We start from the raw sequence: 17,996 nt of genomic DNA, 5'->3' as shown, positions 1-17,996 counted from the left end.
TCAGTTATTAAATATCAAGCCCAAGAGGATTTTGATTAGTAAAATCGGATTTGGAGGAACTGAAAAAAAAAAGGAAGAAACTTGGAAAATTTTTGTATGGACTTAAAGCTTTTGGTTTTGACAAATTATTGTCGTGATTGTCAATAATAGAGGGATTTTAAAAGCCACTGGCTGGAGAAAAGAATTACAGTAACATTTTCAAACAAAGCCTAGTAGTTAAAACATTACCCTGACCACAGAAGAGATATAGAAGAAAACAAAAAAACTTTTTGAAGTGGGTTGGACTATTCTTGAACCTGGTATTGAACTGTGGAAACATCAAGGAGGACTTAATTAACAGTGGAAAAATTATAAATATATTAAAAGTGTGTTAAATTTGAATATGGCGGATGGGATGTTTGAGGAATTACTTGAAATACTAAAAGGTGTGAGAGTAACATTAAAAGGTAATAAAGAACCAGAAAAATTGCTGAAGCACAAAGAGCAGGAGTTAGGAAAAATTGCTGAAGCACAAAGAGCAGGAGTTAGGAAAGGAACTGGCAAGGAACACAAACGAGAAACAAGAAGTTAACGGTGTAGAGAAAGAAACAAAAAATAAAAACCAGTTAGACAATACGATTGAGATTTACAGAGGCATAAAAAGAGTAGAGAGGAGAAAAGGAGAATGGAATCCAAAAATGAAATTAGCCAAAAATAAAGAGAGAAATAGTGGGAATTGAAAAAGAAAAAAATCCTGGGGTTATCCCAAAAATCTATTGAAAAGTGAGAGAAAAGATTCACAAGAAAATATATAATACACATTAAAAAGAAGAAAAAGAGGAAAAAGGAAAAAGAAACTAGGAACAGGGGATTAGTAAATTAAAATGAAATATGTTAATCATGGTAGTGGTATGTAGCTAATTAAGATGTGATTGAACTATACTAATATTAACTGTGCAAATTATTACTGTAAGTAAAATGTTGATTATGTGCAATACCGAATTTGAAGATACATGTTACTTATAAAAAAATAGATGGAGATGAAATGGTTAGTTTGGTTTATTTCTAAAGGGATAAAAATGAAACCCTTTTTTTGTATATTAATTTTTTAAAATTAAAGTTGGGAAAATATGGGAAGAAAACAATACGCTAAAATGAGAAATGGAAATATAATGTAAAATGAATTATGCATAGGTGAAAATGTTAAAGAGAGACTGGACAGCACTCTGTTTACAAAAGAATTTTAAATATGTGACAAAATGCAGTGGCCACTGCATTAAGTTTGGGTCACGACCAAATCTGGTTGCAACCAAAGTTATGGAACGAATTATGGTCATGATCAGTGGTTCTACTGTAAGTACTTTTGTTTCCACATGGAAATAAAATGGAAAATGTTCAACTGAAAGAAAAAAAATCAAGCTATTGAGAGATGTTGAGCAGAATGTGAGAAGTGGAAATAGCCAGGTGTGCAGCCTCCTCTCCAACTTTCCACATGTGGCTGTCCTATTCCCTTTCTTTCTTTCTTTCTTTTAATAAGTTTCATTATGGGATAAAGTATAGAAAAAACAAAAGTTAAGACATTAAGAAAAAGAGACAGTGAAGGGTCCAAACCCATTTGCACCACTGGATGTAATTTGTGGTTTGCTTATTGTGATCATTAGGATATTTTTCCCTACAAGAATATTTAAGTACTTTTTACATTGTTATTGCTTAAAGTTTTTTTTGTAAGAAAGAAAAAAAAAGTATATTGAGAATTTACAAAATGTTTAAATAATATAGTACAGTATATTTATGGTAAATTACAATCTAGTGTTTTCAAATTTTATGATAAAGGAACTCTAAATTCAGATATTTCATATATTAAAAATATAATTTATTTAAAAATCCAAATACATACATTTAGAAAAAACTCTTTAGCAGAAACCAATGGCTTTTGCTGACGAATAGGAATATTTAACTGCATTTTAAATAAATAACATTTATTGTAAGGCAGAATTTAATGCAATTTTGTAATACAATCTTGTATTTTTATAATACAATATCGTAATGCAAGGAATACACTGAAAAATTTAACTTTAAATGTTAGAATCAAATCAGGAAATAAAATTAAAACTTTCAAGATTATTAATTGAATTCATAAGAATATAACAATGATCAGAAATGTTTAATGGTTTGAAGGGGGCTGTGCTCTCTGGGCTTTGGCCAACAGTGTGCAGGGTAGCCATAGGGCAGATTGGGGGCAGACAGGTGGGTGGGGGGAGTTGAGCCTTTTGAGGGTCAGGGCTGGGGGGACCAAGCCCAGGATCCTTGCATTGGGTTGGGTACTTGCTTCACAATACTTTATTCTCGGTGACTGCTGGGATTGTGATTGCTAAGTGATGCAGCCATGTGACATGTTGGCTTACGACTCCATCAGTCTCTTGATGACCGAAAGTCTGATCCCAAATGCGGTCGTACGTTCCCAGCCTGTAATCTTCCAGATGGACAAGCCCAAGTGGACGTTCTCCAAGGACAGCCAAAGCTGGGATAGCCGTAATAGAGGGAGATGTCCATTTCTTTCTCCCGCTCCTCAAAGATCTTGATCCTCCCCAGCGAAGTCCAGCAGGCTGCCTCCTCCCTCTCCTTCTGAGCTTCTCGCTTCATCCTCTCCCGAATGGGCCGCTGCTCGTCCGTGATGGGTCGCGAGACCTCCAGGTCGGGGGGAGGCATTCTCCAGGGTCTGAACGTATCCCCTTTATATGGTGGTGATGAAGATGGACCTTTAGGCAGTGGGACTTTGGCTGGTGCTGCAATGTGGCTGGGGCGCCCAACTTTCAGACCTAAGCCAGCAGGCTTCGACCCCAGACTGGTGGTTTTCCCGCCAGCTGCAGCCTGGCTTCTCCACTCCCTGCTGCGTGGAAGTCCAGAATCCCAGGACTTTGGGGCAGGTGGGATCGTGGCAGGGGGCACCTGCTTCCCCGGGAGCTTTGGGGGCTGAGTAGGCACAGGAATTAGTGACCGTTTTTGCCAAGGCTGCGATGGTGGCTGAGGCAGAGGATGGGATGAAGGTTTGGAGAGCTGATGGGAAGGTAATTTTGACAGAGAGGCTGCTGGTGGCTGGCATTGGGGATGCAGCTGAGGGGCAGGTAGGAGGTGAAGGGACGGCTTGGGTGCAGTAGTCAGAAGTTGGGAAGATAGGTGAGATGATGGTTGAGGCAAAAGCTTGGCCTCTGGGATAAGACTGTCCGGAATAGGCTTGTAAGGCGAAACGGAATGGACTTTCTTGCTTGGCAGAGTTGAACTGGTCTGCTTGCCTAGTGGGTGAAACACTTGTAGAGACTCCATCAGTTTGAAAGCCAGGTTGGTCTTTGGGATTGTCTTTGGTGCACCCTCCGCTTCACTTTTGGGGTAGCACTTTCTGCTCTTTGTGCCACACAGGCTGACCTTTTTCCTTGCTTCCTGTTTATCTTGGCTTTTAGGCTGACTCTTCTCCAAGGCTGAAGAGGCATGGCCCGTCTTAGAGTCTTTGGAAGAAGAAGAGTGACATTGTTCAGCTGTCTGCTCTGGAAGGAATTCAGGAAGCACGATCTTTGGGTCTTCATGGATGGTCTGAAGTTCAGAAGGCACCTCGGTCTGGGTGAGATCTGGAGCTTCCAAACCACAAGGGACGGTTTTGGATTTCGGAGCATCTGCTGCCCCCTTTGCAGAGACGTTTTTGCAAGGTTTGTTTCTCTGCTGCCCTTTTGCCCTGGTCTTAGATGGCATTTGATGGTGAATTCTCTCCTCCTCCTTGGGTTTTTTCGCCGGTGGCTCTTCTTCAATCCAAGGGATTTTCCTTTTCCCCTTTCCCTTTGATGAGGTATGGAACTGACCATCTGGAAGGGAGAGAAGAAAAAATACTGATCATTGTCTGGAAACCTGTTAAGGAGCTCCTGCATACATGGAACTCATCCTTTTAGCCTGTCCAGTGAGGTCCTTTATGTTCCTCCGGGAAGTAGGAGAGGCATGGCCCTACTCCTGCCCAATCTGAATCCAGCTCTCTGAAAGTAGAAAAGAAGAAAGTAGAAAAGAAGAAAGTAGAAAAGAAGAAAGTAGAAAAGAAGAAAGTAGAAGAAAGTAGAAAAGAAGAAAGAAAGAAAGAAAGAAAGAAAGAAAGAAAGAAAGAAAGAAAAGGGAAGGAAGGAAGGAACCTTCAAAAAGAATCTGTTTTTGAAGGATACCAATTATGTTGCTCAGACAAAATGTGAGCTACTTTTAGTCTTCCCAACTGCAATGCTTTGGCACTCACCATTCAGCCCAAGCTTTTTGCTAGGATCTGGCTCTGAAGCTTCTTGGTCTTGAGAGGCCTGTGGGACCTCAGTCTTCAGACTGGCACCTGATGGGTGTCCTCCTGGAGCTTGGCCCACTGAAAGAAAGATGTCAAGAGGTGATTCTTCAAACAAGGATGTTCTATCATATTATCTCCCAGATATGGATTCCCTTCTGAAGTGTTCACGAGCCTGAAAGTCCAGGATGTCATACAAAGGCTAACAGGGATCAATACCTGCAGGGAATACCTGGTATTTAGCACTCACCTTCCAACACTGGAAAGAGGTGAGGCATGTCCTCCAAATCATAGTGTAACGATGAAGAAGGAGCCAAAGGGGAGCCCACAAACTGATGGAGGCTCCTTCTTGGCTTATCAAAAGATCCCGGAAGATGGTAAGTCTGGGCCTTCTGTGGTTCCTCTTCAGGGGCTCTGACCTCTGAAAGAGTCAAGAGGAGAAACAGAGCAAGAGATGTGGATTCTGTACTATCACAGCTGATCCTGACTTGGTGGTTCAATCTCCCTGTGACTCCTACCAGGTTTTCCTTTGCAGCTCTACAGAAATGGATGAAGAGGCAGAAGAGGATGGAGACAGCTCTTGTCTGAGGCCTGGGCCTCCCAAGCAGCTGCTCCTGTTTCATAAATTATGAAGAATCATACATATATAAAAACATCTAGGTCTTCAAGAAACATCTCTTACTCTAGCTCTAACCTTTCTTGAAGACCTCCAGGATTGGTGGCCCAGCCTTTGGACATCTGTGGCTAGGTCTAATTGGCAGCACTCTGGGGACAAGAGCCAAAGTTCCAGGGTTGCACAAGTAGCTCTCACCTTGCAAAGAGCCTGGTTGGCTGCTAGGATGCTCGAATGGCCGCCTCTGTCCAAGCTGAAGGCCCACATCAGAGGTGGTCTGTGCCCAAGGCGTTGCCTCTGAATGACCTGAGAGCCGATGTTGGGGGACGGAGGGCCTGGGGATCTTCTGCATGGGGCCAGTGCCAGGAAGAGCTTGATATGGAGGTGGCAGAGGTGGGTAGAAAGGCTGAGGAAAGGTAGAGATGTGAGGGTTGCGGACTGTCAGGTTGGCCAACTGCAGTTGCTCCCCATGGATGGTTTGGAGGTGCGACACTCCTGGAGGGACAAAACTCTGCAGGCTGGCATTGCCTGGGATCAAGTGAGCAGGCAGGTGGGGGAAAGGAGGCTGGATCCAAAGGTTGCTCAGAACTGGGGCTGCCATTCCAGAGATATTTGGAAGGTTGTTTCCTAGAGCAGGTATGGCTATGAGTATTGGGCAACCTGGAGTCGGAAGGGCCAGGTTTTCTGGGGTCTCTGCATTATGCACCTGATCTGTAAAACACACATCAAAAGAAGGACAGAAGTCAGAAACTGCATTTTCTGTTTTGATCAGAGAACATCCGGGGTCCCATATTGGATATAGAATAGAATAGAATAGAATAGAATAGAATAGAATAGAATAGAATAGAATAGGAAATAGAATAGAATAGAATAGAATAGAATAGAATAGTATATGGAATGGAATGGAATAGAATAGGAAATGGAATGGAATGAAATAGAATAGAATATTGGAATGAAGAATAGACTAGAATAGAATTACAGAGTTGGAAAGGTCCTTGGAGGTCTTCTAGTCCACCCCCTGCTTAAGCAGGAAACCCTACACCACTTGAGACAAATGGTATCCAACATCTTAAAAATTTCCAGTGTTAGAGCATTCACAACTTCTGGAGGCAAGTTGTTCCACTGATTGATTGTTCTCACTGTCAGGAAATTCCTCCTTAGTTCCAGGTTGCTTCTCTCCTTGATTAGTTTCCACCCATTGCTTCTTGTTCTACGCTCAGGTGCCTTGGATTATAGTTTGACTCCCTCTTCTTTGTGGCAACCCCTGAGATATTGGAAGACTGCTATCATGTCTCTCCTAGTCCTTCTTTTCAGCAAACTAGCCATGCCCAGTTCCTGCAACTGTTTATCATATGTTTTAGCCTCCAGCACCCTAATCATCTTTGTTATTTTCTCTACACTCTTTCTAGAATCTCAAAATCTTTTTCTACATCGTGGCAACCAAAACTGGATGCTGTATTCCAAGTGGGGCCTTACCAAGGCATTATAAAGTAGTATATCTTGATCTTGATCTAGGTCCTCATAATGTCCAGGGAGGGGCTAAACACCTGTTCCTCCCCCAGGCACAAAGAGCCACCCCCCCCCCACCTGACCCAGGATGAAAGGGAAAGAAGAATTGGTGGGTAAGAAAGCAGCATTTTCTTTCCTTTTACATCATCCTTGGAAGTAGATACAGTGGCTGAGGACATCATGTAGTTTCACCCTCATTCCCATCCTGAGAGGTGTTAGAGATGTAGCCCTGCCTACACCCTGCTGACCTTAGGGTCCTTCCAAAGAAACATACTTGGGGACTCAAAAATGGGTCCACCCCCCAATGAGTAGATGTCCTGTGAACCTTTAAAAGGATCCCAAACTGTCTTCTTGGCCCCAGAGAAAAAACGCAAGGCAGTTCAACCAGATGTTTGGTTTTCTGTTTTGTGATTCCTCTTTCTTTTCCTCCCTCTGGTCCATGAGTCCCCCTGATAAACTTTTGATGTGATGAGGAAATGGGATTAAAAACCTGTTTCTATCAAAAGCTACATTGGGAAATATTTATTGGAAGTGGATGTGAAACTCCACTGAATATAAGGTCAAATTTATGGCCACAATCCAAGGAAAAGAAGTCAAGAACTTCCCAAAATTGGGTTGAGAGATGGCTCACCCCATTGGTTTTCTTTGACTTGCTTCCTATCGTGGTTTCCATTTCCTTCCCTTGGATCGCCCATCCCCAATCCTTCTCCTTTCCCCAACTGCACTGTGTGTGTAATGCCATATTTGCCTCTCAGTGAGATTTCTGGAGGAAGAAGGGATCCCTTCCAAAAGTGAAATGGCCCAATTCCTACCTGCCATCATGGGAAAAAGAGTATATGTTGAACGAGGGTAGAGGTGGATGCTGCCTCTAACCTGCCAGCATCCGGTAAAGAGTGGTCAGTAAAAGTGGAATCATTTAAAAGTGTTTACTCCTGTCCCTACGGTAACCCTGGACATTCTGAGATGCCAAGAGAACTTTCAGAGTAGAAGCTGATGATGAAATGTGATGTCACTGCGGAAGGCAAGGAGCCAATCAGCAATGGCTCTCAAGAGCTAAACCTGGGAGGAAAGAAAAAGTCCACTCCTTCTCCTGACCACTCACCTTCCCTGGTAGCCAATTGTTACTTTCAGAGATGTGGACAATAGCTTTCATTTGGGCAGTAGATGACTTCTTGATGCCTTAAGCTATCCTGAGGGGCTTAAGGGGTTGAATCCTCAGACCCAAACCCCTTGATGGTTTGGTGATTGTAATGCTACCCTGCATTTCAGGACCAAGAAAACATGGGTTGGTAAATGTTTAGTTTCTTTTAAAAAATGTTTTTATTAATTTTTTTTTCATTTTTTAAGAACACAAATATCAACTTTGCAATATTTCCTCATCGTTAAGCTACCATTATACTCTTTTTATCCATACATCTATATCTACTTCTACTTCTACATCTACATCTACTTCTACTTCTACATCTACATCTATATCTATATCTATATCTATCTGTCTATCATCTTTCTATCGATCTATTGATCTATCGATCTATCTACACATTTTTTTATCTATCTACACACTATTGATCTATCGATCTATCTACACATTTTTCATCTACTCATATGGTAATTTATACTTATATCTCTTCTGTACATATTACTCTTTCAATGTACCTATTTCTATACAATACACCTTATATCATTCTATGTACCTATATTTCTTATAATTCTTATTCTGTACTATTTTATTTACAATCTATCTTACATCCCCCCATCTTGTTAATGATGCGGTTTTATGATTGCTTTCTAATTTCTTAATCTTTTTTTCCCCTTAATACAGCAGCAGCAGCAGCAAAAAAAAAATGGATAAGAATAAAAAACTGGCTGGTAGAGATAACCACACAATCAATAGAACTAAAACCAGAACTATTTCTATTAGGGATAACTACAGGGAATTATGAGGAAAAAAAGTTAAATACTTCATATTACATGTAATAACTGCAGTAAGAATCATATAGGCACAAGACTGGAAAAACAAAAATACACCAACAGAAGAAAATGTGATTTTAAAAAAAAATATTAGAACGTGCTGAAATAAAAGACAAAGAAGAATCTGAGTATTACTTAGTATGGAATTTGTGGTACAAATGGCTAGAGAAAATAGACCAAAAATAAGGAAAATGTTTAGTTTCAAAGGCCCATCCCTATGTGCTGTAGATCTTTGGATGTTGGCAATTTTCAAAGCTTTACTAGATGGCCTTCCATCCACCTGGGCCCAAGAGAGGGACGTTGGGTGACTTTTAGACTTGTGATCAGACTTTCCAGTGGCTATATCAGCACCATTGAATTGTACAGGAAATGAAGGTTTCTTATGACATTTTTCATGCAAAGACTTCTTCTGTAATTTGAACAAATAAATTAACTAGTCCTTTAGTTTATCCATTGTTCCAGTCCCCAGATGAATTTTTCCATATGCATAAATATGTGTTGAAGAATGTTGTTGTGTCATCTTCCAACATTTCCATGACATTGAAAAAGTTATTGTTGAAGGCTAATAAAAGGCAAGAAAGAGACTAAGATGCTTATGTGGAAGACTTATTCAGCAGCATTTACAAGTAAGAGATTTGAATGGCGCAGTGGCCTAGAGGCGGAGCTCTAAAGGCAGATATTTTTCTCTCTGCGCCCAATGAAAATATATCTGCTGCAAAGAAACACATTGGTGACAGGAAGGGCATCCAGCCAGTAAATACTCAACTCCATTCAGTTGCCCACACTCCACCCCACAACGAATTATGGGGTCATTAAAAGAGGATTTACATGCAATGGGTTAGGGGACTGGAGGCTAAAACATATGAAGAATGGTTGCAGGAACTGGGTATGTCTAGTTGAATGAAAAGAAGGACCAGGGGAGACATGATAGCAGTGTTCCAGTATCTCAGGGCTTGCCACAAAGAAGGGGGAGTCAAACTATTCTCCAAAGCACCTGAGGGTAGAACAAGAAGCAATGGGTGGAAACTAATCAAGGAGAGAAGCAATTTAGAACTGAGGAGGAATTTTCTGACAGTTAGAACTCTGCTATTGTATTATTGTACAACTCACGTTCTTCTGTGTGAGCAGATCAGGATTCAGGTTTAAGCAGAGTGTAGGTCCCCTAAGCGGGCATTTTAGGAGTGCTGGACCAGTACTGGTTCTTAAAGCAAACAAATAGAAAAAGAAGAATAGAATAGAATAGAATAGAATAGAATAGAACATAGAATGGAATGGAATAGAATAGAATAGAACAGAATATTGGAATGAAGGATAGACTAGAGTAGAATAGCAGTGTTGGAAGGGACCTTGGAGGTCTTCTAGTTCAACCCCCTGCTTAGGCAGGAAACCCTACACCACTATAGACAAATGGCTATCCAACATCTTCTTAAAAACTTCCAGTGTTGGGGCATTCACAACTTCTGGAGGCAAGCTGTTCCACTGATTAATTGTTCTCACTGTCAGGAAATTTCTCCTCAGTTCTAAGTTGCTTCTCTCCTTGATTAATTTCCACCCATTGCTTCTTGTTCTACCCTCAGGTGCTTTGGAGAATAGTTTGACTCCTTCTTCTTTGGGGCATCCCCTGAGATATTGGAAGACTGCTATCATGTCTCTCCTAGTCCTTCTTTTCATTAAACTAGACATACCCAATTCCTACAACTGTTCTTCATATGTTTTAGCCTCCAGTTCCCTAATCCTCTTTGTTGCTCTTCTCTGCACTCTTTCTAGAGTCTCCACATTTTTTTTACATTGTGGTGACCAAAACTGAATGCAGTATTCCAAGTGTGGCCTTACCAAGGCATTATAAAGTGGTATTAACACTTCACGTGATCTTGATTCTATCCCTCTGTTGATGCAGCCTAGAACTGTGTTGCCTTTTTTGGCTGCTGCTGCACACGGCTGGCTCCTATTTAAATGATTGTCCACTAGGACTCCAAGATCCCTCTCACAGTTACTACTATTGAGCAAGGTACCATCTATCCTGTACCTGTGCATTTTTTTTCTTGCCTAAATGTAGAACCTTTCATTTTTCACCATTGAATTTCATTTTGTTAGATAGCACCAAATGTTCATCAAGATCTTTCTGTCTCTTAAGCCTGTCTACTGGAGTTTTGGCTATTCCTACCAGCTTGGTGTCATCTGGAGATTTGATTATTATTTTGGTCAGCATGGATTTAACTGGGAACAGAATCCCAAATATCATCCCATCAAAATCTGCACTGGGATATTTTTTTCATCTGAACTGAGAAACCTACAAAGTCATGGAATAATTGAAGATTCCTCCCCAAGGTGGACAAGACAACAGTGCCCTAAAGTGGTCTCTATATCTACTTTCAATATTTCACTTTTATAATAAAAAGGAATGCCAGTTACCAAGTGACAAAGGGGCTTTTAGTAACTATAACATCAGGAAGGTGCATAAAAGTGCTATGTGTCAACTTGTGAAGCATTCCTAACCTGCTCTCAAGTTGTCATAGGCAGGGGGATAGGGAATTGAGCCTCGCAGCTGCATCAAAGAACTTGCATTTCCGTCAAAACAAAGCATATTCCAGCCAGCAAACGTCAAGGTCATCTCCAGGGAAACCCACAGCGGCCGGAGGGAGGGACTTCTACAACCCACGAAATTGCTTCATTGTGGAGTGTGACTGATGACACACCTTTGGGGAGGGGGAAAGAGAGTCAGAGCCAAGGTGAGAATTAAGAGAGATCAGAGTTGGCTTCACTTGGTCCATGCTGACATGAAGTTCCTACTAAATAACTGGATTTCTTTTGAGGCTTGAGGTTCATGATTTAATTAGGGTATCAGTTGGAACCCTGATACTCTGGTTGCTTTAAGATTTTCTTATTCCTTAGATATAACAGTTTTGAGGTCCATGTGGGCCAATCAACAGCTATCAAGCTATTTGTGACCAACTCCCTGCAATTATTACATGGCAACTGGGACCTTCTCCTAATGCTGCTCCACTGGAGTTCTTTAATCCCAATTCTTTTTTTTTTAAACAAAGTTTTATTGGTTTTTTGATATTTTACAAAGAGAAAAGGTATGGGAAAAGTTACAAATCTTGGCAGCCGCGAAAAGCGGTAGATGCACCCCCCCCTCCAGACTCATAGTATAGATTTGCATAAAGTACAAATATTACATAATAACATATAGTCAGTGTGGTAAATTCAATTGGTAATTTCGGTCAGTTTATGTCACGTGGATTTTCTTACTCATTTGTGCGATCTGAGCTTTCTTGTTGTCGCCCCATCTCCCCCCATTGGCAGTGCTCCGGCCCCTCCCGTGTCTTGTATATCTGCTGGAGTGTCTTCTGGTTTTTCTAGGAGTAATTTATTTTTTTCCATAAAGGCCTGCGCCTCTATGGGTGTATTAATTCTAACTCTTGTCTCCTCCCAGAATATTAACATACCTTCAGGCAGTAATCATCGAAACCACACCCCCTTCTGGTATAGTTTATTCGCCAATTGCGAATAAAGTTTTCTTTTCTCCCTCACTTTCTTGGGGATCTGTTTCAGAATGGTTATCTCCTTATCTTTGTATGTCAAAGCTTGCCCCCTTTGTGCATTCAGGATTTCATCTCTTGTGCTTTTCCTAAGAAATTTGATGTGTACCTCCCTGGGGACATTGTGTGTTCTAGCATACGCTGAGTTCACTCTGTAGACCAGGTCTATTTCCCACCCCATCTGTTGTTTTTCCTTCTGAATATACTCAGCCAAAATGGTTGTCATGATGTCCCTTATGTTTTCATTATCTGTCTCCATCACATTTTGAAACCTAAGATAAAAAGACATTCTCGCAAACTCTATTTTCATTTGTTGGGTGTCACAGAGACTGGATCTTTTGGAGGGTGGGGCGGCTGAGAGGAGGGGGGGGATAGAGGGCGTGCAGAAGGGAAACAAAGAATTTAATCCCAATTCTTAACCTTCTAAATTCCCTACTGCATCTCCAATGCAAGCCAAGTGACATAGACCAGAATGGAGAGAATGAAGGCTAGAAAATATGAGGGAACATTACATTCCTGGCTGAGACTGAAATTCCTTCTTCACATTCAGCCTGCTGAGCACCAAAGGATGACCTTCAAAGTTGAAATGACAAACGGAGAGTGAATTCTCACTTCCAATGCTTTTCAGTTCCTTCTTGATCTCGATGGGATTTTCACCAAGCAATATTAATGCTCAAGCAGCGTTTATTTGATGCCGGAATACCAAAGGGGCATCTTTGCATCTTCCAGCCCTGCCTGGCTGATATCACATCCTTAACATGGTCCTTATTTAATAAAACGAAAAGACAAGAGAAAAGGTGGAGATGCTCAGGTAAGACATTTATTCCAGTACTGCATGGGAGGGGATGAGAATCAACATTATGATCTAGTCTACATTTTTAAGTTTGCATATTTCTGGATTTAACACTACTTTGCATTCTTCACCATTTTCAGTAGAGTTGGGTCTTTGAATGGAATGTGAGTGATTTGTCCAAGCTTCTTTCTATTTATGATATATATATATATATATATATATATATATATATATATATATATATATATATATATATATATATATATATATATATATATATATATATATATATATATATATATATATATATATATATATATATATATATATATATATATATATATCCCATTATCTTTATCTACGGGGACAATAAGCTGACATTTGTCATCAAGCCAAGGGGGTCCATCTTTACATGATTCTGGATTTTCCTCTTCCTTGCATCTTGGAACTAGTACGATACAACGTTCTCTTTGAAGGGAAAAAAGAAGGGAGGGTGAAGAAGAGGAAGAAGAAAGATTAGGGCCAGGCAAAGTTGATTTCAATTGGCAAAGGCTTTTTAAATCATCAACCACATTAGAACTTGTGGAGAACTATTGAACTTCCTGGAGAAAGGTTGATTCAACCAAGGCTCTGCTTGATTCTAAAAAACCAGTTCTTGGAAATGCTCCTTTAAAAGGAGAAATCTCGGGTTTCAGGCACCCTGAATTCATTTGGGATGCCTCCTGTTGATTGCAATAAGGATCACGACCTTAACCAACCTGATGGTTGGTTAACCAGGGTGAAGAAACCTGTTAGCCGAGATAACAGCCACAGAGAACGTGTCCACTTCCTCATTAGCAATGGGCTCAAACTCCTCCCAGATGACAAGGCTCAGCTCAACAAGGCTCCCACTGAAAAAAGCTGAGTGATTTTATCTGACAGCTGGAATATTTCTCATTGTGATGCTTCCTCCTCACCCAGAAGGGACCGGTCATCCAAAATAGGGGCACAGTTGGCTAGCTGAAAATTTGCCAACTTAAAGCCACTAAGTAAGTCCAGACAGTGTCAGGTGCAAACAGCCCAATTCTGAGCTACTGCATTATGTTCTGCCTAGATTGCAGGAATCACCCCAGTCTGGGAGCTCTTCCCTGGGGAGAATTAGAAATTCAGAGAGGGATGCTTCTGGCCCTTTTACGGTTGTGTAGTGATTCCAGACTAGCTCCATGCATGAGCCTTCCTCCCTGCAGGTTAGGGGTTTCCCAACATATAGGGCGTTGTCTGCCCTCAGTCAACCTTACAAGTTCTCTGCTTGCAAATACATTCTAGGCAGGGGTGGGTTCCAGCTTCTTTTACTGCCGGTTTGCTCAGGGACATGCTTCAGGTACATGTGGAGAAGCAAAAAACAAGATGGTGGATCCTTTGGCACCGCTGATAGAACCAGTTCGGGCACGTGGCTGACCAAGTTGCTACCTATTCGGCTGAACCAGTCCAAACCGGTAGGAAACCTCTGATTCTAGGCATCTCTAATGTAGTAGACCTACGTGAAGGTTTATTTACCTAGCTGTATGTATCTAGGAATATGTATTATATTAGTAAACCCTACTGGCTTAATTTAGGAGAAAACATGCACAAATAAACACATACAATGCTTGCCCATAATTTTTTCCTACCTTTCACGGCATCTCATTCTATTTCTACTGCACTTGCAATGGAAGCAATGAGCTGTATTCCAGGTGGACCAAATGGGATGGTTTTTTCCATCATATCGATTAAGGCAGGTTTTTGGTTTCACCATTTTACCTAAAAAGAAAGAATCCAGTTGAGTCTGCAGTCATACTCAAAAGATCAAGCTGTACCAAGAATCGTTCCAGAGCTGGAGGCTACTTCCATAAATCTACTATTGGACAAATGTGAGAAGTATATAAATTCTCTGCTTTTCCTGCAGGCTGTTATCGTTTACCTCTTAGATTTATAAGGACTCCTGGTGACCAAACAACTTCTACATTGGTACAGAAGGTGTTTTTCTGTCCCAGTTAGGAGACCTTAGAAAGTGTGAGAATCAAGAAATATAGCCTATGGGTCTATTAGATTTAATAAGTCCTATGGATAATAGGCAGCCCCAGAAGAAAGAGATATGAACCAATGTTTTCAGCTAGGATGATTTCAAAAGAAATATTTGTAATCCTGCTGAGCCATTGCTAGCAGTGAATTTTGTGTGTGTGCAAAATATGCACTTGCATGGATTCATTAAAAACAAGAAGAATGAAAGTGCTAGAAATTAGGAATTGAAAGTAATGTACGCAGGTGTTCACGTAAAGTGACACTTAGTGAAGTTGTGAAGCATGTAGGTGGTTAGAGGAACAGTATAAAAGATAGGGTTCAAGGTCAGCTCAGGGACCTTTGATTTATAGCAGTCCATGTAGGATCTGCTGTGAACCATTGGCCCATTGCAATGACTTATTATTGCAAGTATATTACTGCTATTATATCTTTCATATCTGTTCATTTCCAATGTTCCAAATTATTAGAAACAATGAACCTGTGCTCTTAAAGTAAGAATTATTGCTTGGGTTGTTGCCTTTCTTTCCTATTCGAATTTTCTTATGACAATAGAAACCTGGATTGTAGAATATAAACCAGAAACTTTTCCGCTGGTACTACTAGACCTTTGCAGGCCATACAATGAGGGTTTGTTCAGATGAATAAGGGGCTTCCTTACCATCTTTAAGCTCTGGTTTCAGGGAATCCGAAAAACATGTTTCTTGACATGTATCCAACATGAAAGAGAAGATGCTCAGGCAGAAGAAGACTCTCTGAGAATGGAAGAAAAGAAAAAAATGAGTCAACAGAGGACTTGGTGGTTCTTCCAGAAATGGGCTCTTCAAAAATCTTTATAATATCCAATTCAGTAATATGATGATGTTCATGAAAAGCCCTCTAAGATTAAGTTTGCAATCTTGTGAAAATGTGTGTTGAGATCTCTCTTGCCCAGCTGGGTCAACCTGGAATATCTTCCTCCCTTCTCTGGGCCAGCTGCACCCAAATCAGGATACCTGAGTATCTGAGCCTTTTGTTCATTCTCCTAAGTACCGTATTTTTGGGAGTATAAGATGCACCATTTCCTGTTTGGTGCAAGGCCAAAGGGTGGGGGCCTGCAGGTGGGTGGGACTACATTCAGTGTATAAGACTCACCCAAATTTTCACCCTCTTTTAGGGGTGGAAGGTGCCTCTTATACTTCGAAAAATACAGTAAGTAGAACAGGGGGGGAATCTGCTGTGCCACACAATTTAGATTAGCTAGAAAGCAGGAAACAGCTAATTGTCATCCAGCTGAATATCCGGAATATTAGTTCACCTGAATCGGTAGCATTTTTTACTACCAGTTTGAATCAGTCTGAACCAGTAGTATTTCACCCCTGCTTCTTACTCTATGTCACCTTTATGTTATCTAAATTATGTTCAGACATATCCTCTTATGATTCTCCCTACAGCCATGACTGTGTGGGGTGATTCAGCTGTGAGAAAGTGACTGTCCCAAAGGGGCCATCTCATTCCTTCAACCATTTTCTTCTTACATCTAACCCAGTTAGAGTTCTTTTTGCAAATAAACCATTTTGCTTACCATCTTGGCTTTGGGGAAGCCCCAGGAAACTCTTGGTAGGGAAGAAGGACAAGGAGTAGCACTTCTCTCTGAGGCGAGCAAGGAATCTGCTTCTCCAATTTTTGCAAAAAAAATCAGACCGCCCTTTGCGTATGTTTAAAAAAAATGTCTGTGGGTGAAAATTGTGCCAAAATAGCCATTTCCAGAAGGAAAATTATTCCTTTACAAATAGTTCCTATTTATTTTATGGATGATGTTAAGAGGAAGTTTTAATCAGCTTCAGAACAAGATGTTAAGGAAAAATGAAACAATGGCCAAATCAAGTCTCCCAACAGAATGAGAGAAGGTCAATCAGCCAGGTGTGCAGCCACTTCCCACCTCCCCCAAGATGCCCCCTGCCCATTTTGAGGATTATAGACCATCCAGCAATTGGCTCTCATAAGTGTGACTTACACTATTCCCCAAGGATTTCAGAGTCATGCTTATTAGACCAACAAAAATGTTATCTGAGTCTTCTGCTTATATGGCTTTCCATGCATGCATTTTGCCTGTCTGTTACAACTTTCCGTAAGGCATTTGACAAAGTAGACCACAACCTCTGCAAGATAGATTCACAATTGCCTGACCAACCCGTACTCCATATATAGTCCTCAGTGGAACATCATCTACGTGGAGGGAAGTATGTGGAGCGGCACCCCAAAGTATGTTTTAGACCCAGTATTCTTCAAAAGCTCAAAAACCAAATAAATGGTTGGATAGTGCAAACCCAAAACTACGACTTTCAGTTCTGGCTTTGCCCTACTGCAATACACTTGATCTCTAATAAATATTTATCAATGAATGGAGCCAAGGATTGTTTGTATTTAGAGGTTTAAGTTGTGGCTGGTCCGACATTCTCCTGTTTGCATCACTGGAGTTATTTAATCCCAATTCGTAATCTTCTGAGTTCAGCATTGCATCACCAATGCAAAGCAATTCTATGAGGCCAGAACGGAAAGAGTGAAGGCCACAATAGGCCAGGGAACATGAAACACCTGCCTAAGATTCAAATTAAAAACTTCTTTAAACTTAGCCTCCTCATCACCAGAGAACAGACTTCAAAGAATGTCGAGGTGAAAAGTTGACAATGAATTCTCACTTCTAATGCTTCCCATTCTTTCCTGCTCTCGATGGGCTTTTTGGCAAGCCACATTAATGCTGAAGCAGTGTTTGCTTGCTACACAATGCCAAACTGATGCAGGCAATACCTCCCAGCTATGCATGCCTTACATCACAAGTCCCAAGTTTATTATTTAATAAAAAGAAGAGACAAGCAAAAAGTTTAAGATGCTTATGTGAGAGATTTATTGAGTTTCATTTATACAGGAGAGATTTATTCCAGCTCCTCCATGTGAAGAGATCAGACATCACAGCGCTTTGATGGGTCATCAAGTCTATAGAATTCAAGTTTACATGTCACGGGATTTACCACTGTTTTGCATCCTTCCATTACGGCAATGCCACCATACCTTTGAAGAGGGGGGGGGGGGAAGAAGAAGGAATTATGATCGATCAAACTTGACCTTAATTGACATGGTCATCTAGGATAATCTGCCACCTTAGACCTTGCACAGAATGATAGAAACTTCCTAAGAGAACGTTGATGCAGCCATGGCTTTATTTGGTTCTATAATCCCAATTCTTGGAGATCCTCCTTTGCACGGAGA

General features: G+C 40.9%; 1 long non-coding RNA gene across 1 annotated transcript in view; it reads right to left on the bottom strand.

Moving 5' to 3' along the window:
* The window catches only part of LOC309396172, a 53,712-nt gene extending 37,310 nt beyond the window's left edge, over window positions 1-16,402 (bottom strand). The window contains exon 1 of the long non-coding RNA XR_014176055.1: window positions 16,312-16,402. This is a non-coding gene — a long non-coding RNA (uncharacterized lncRNA). The remainder of the gene's footprint in view (window positions 1-16,311) is intronic.
* Window positions 16,403-17,996: the final 1,594 nt, after the last annotated feature.

The sequence above is a fragment of the Natrix helvetica genome (assembly GCF_964273705.1).
Source record: "Natrix helvetica genome assembly, chromosome: 8".
In the NCBI taxonomy this organism is placed as follows: domain Eukaryota; kingdom Metazoa; phylum Chordata; class Lepidosauria; order Squamata; family Natricidae; genus Natrix; species Natrix helvetica.
The sequence above is the reverse complement of the archived record's forward strand: the minus strand, read 5'-3'. Positions and strand labels throughout refer to the sequence as shown.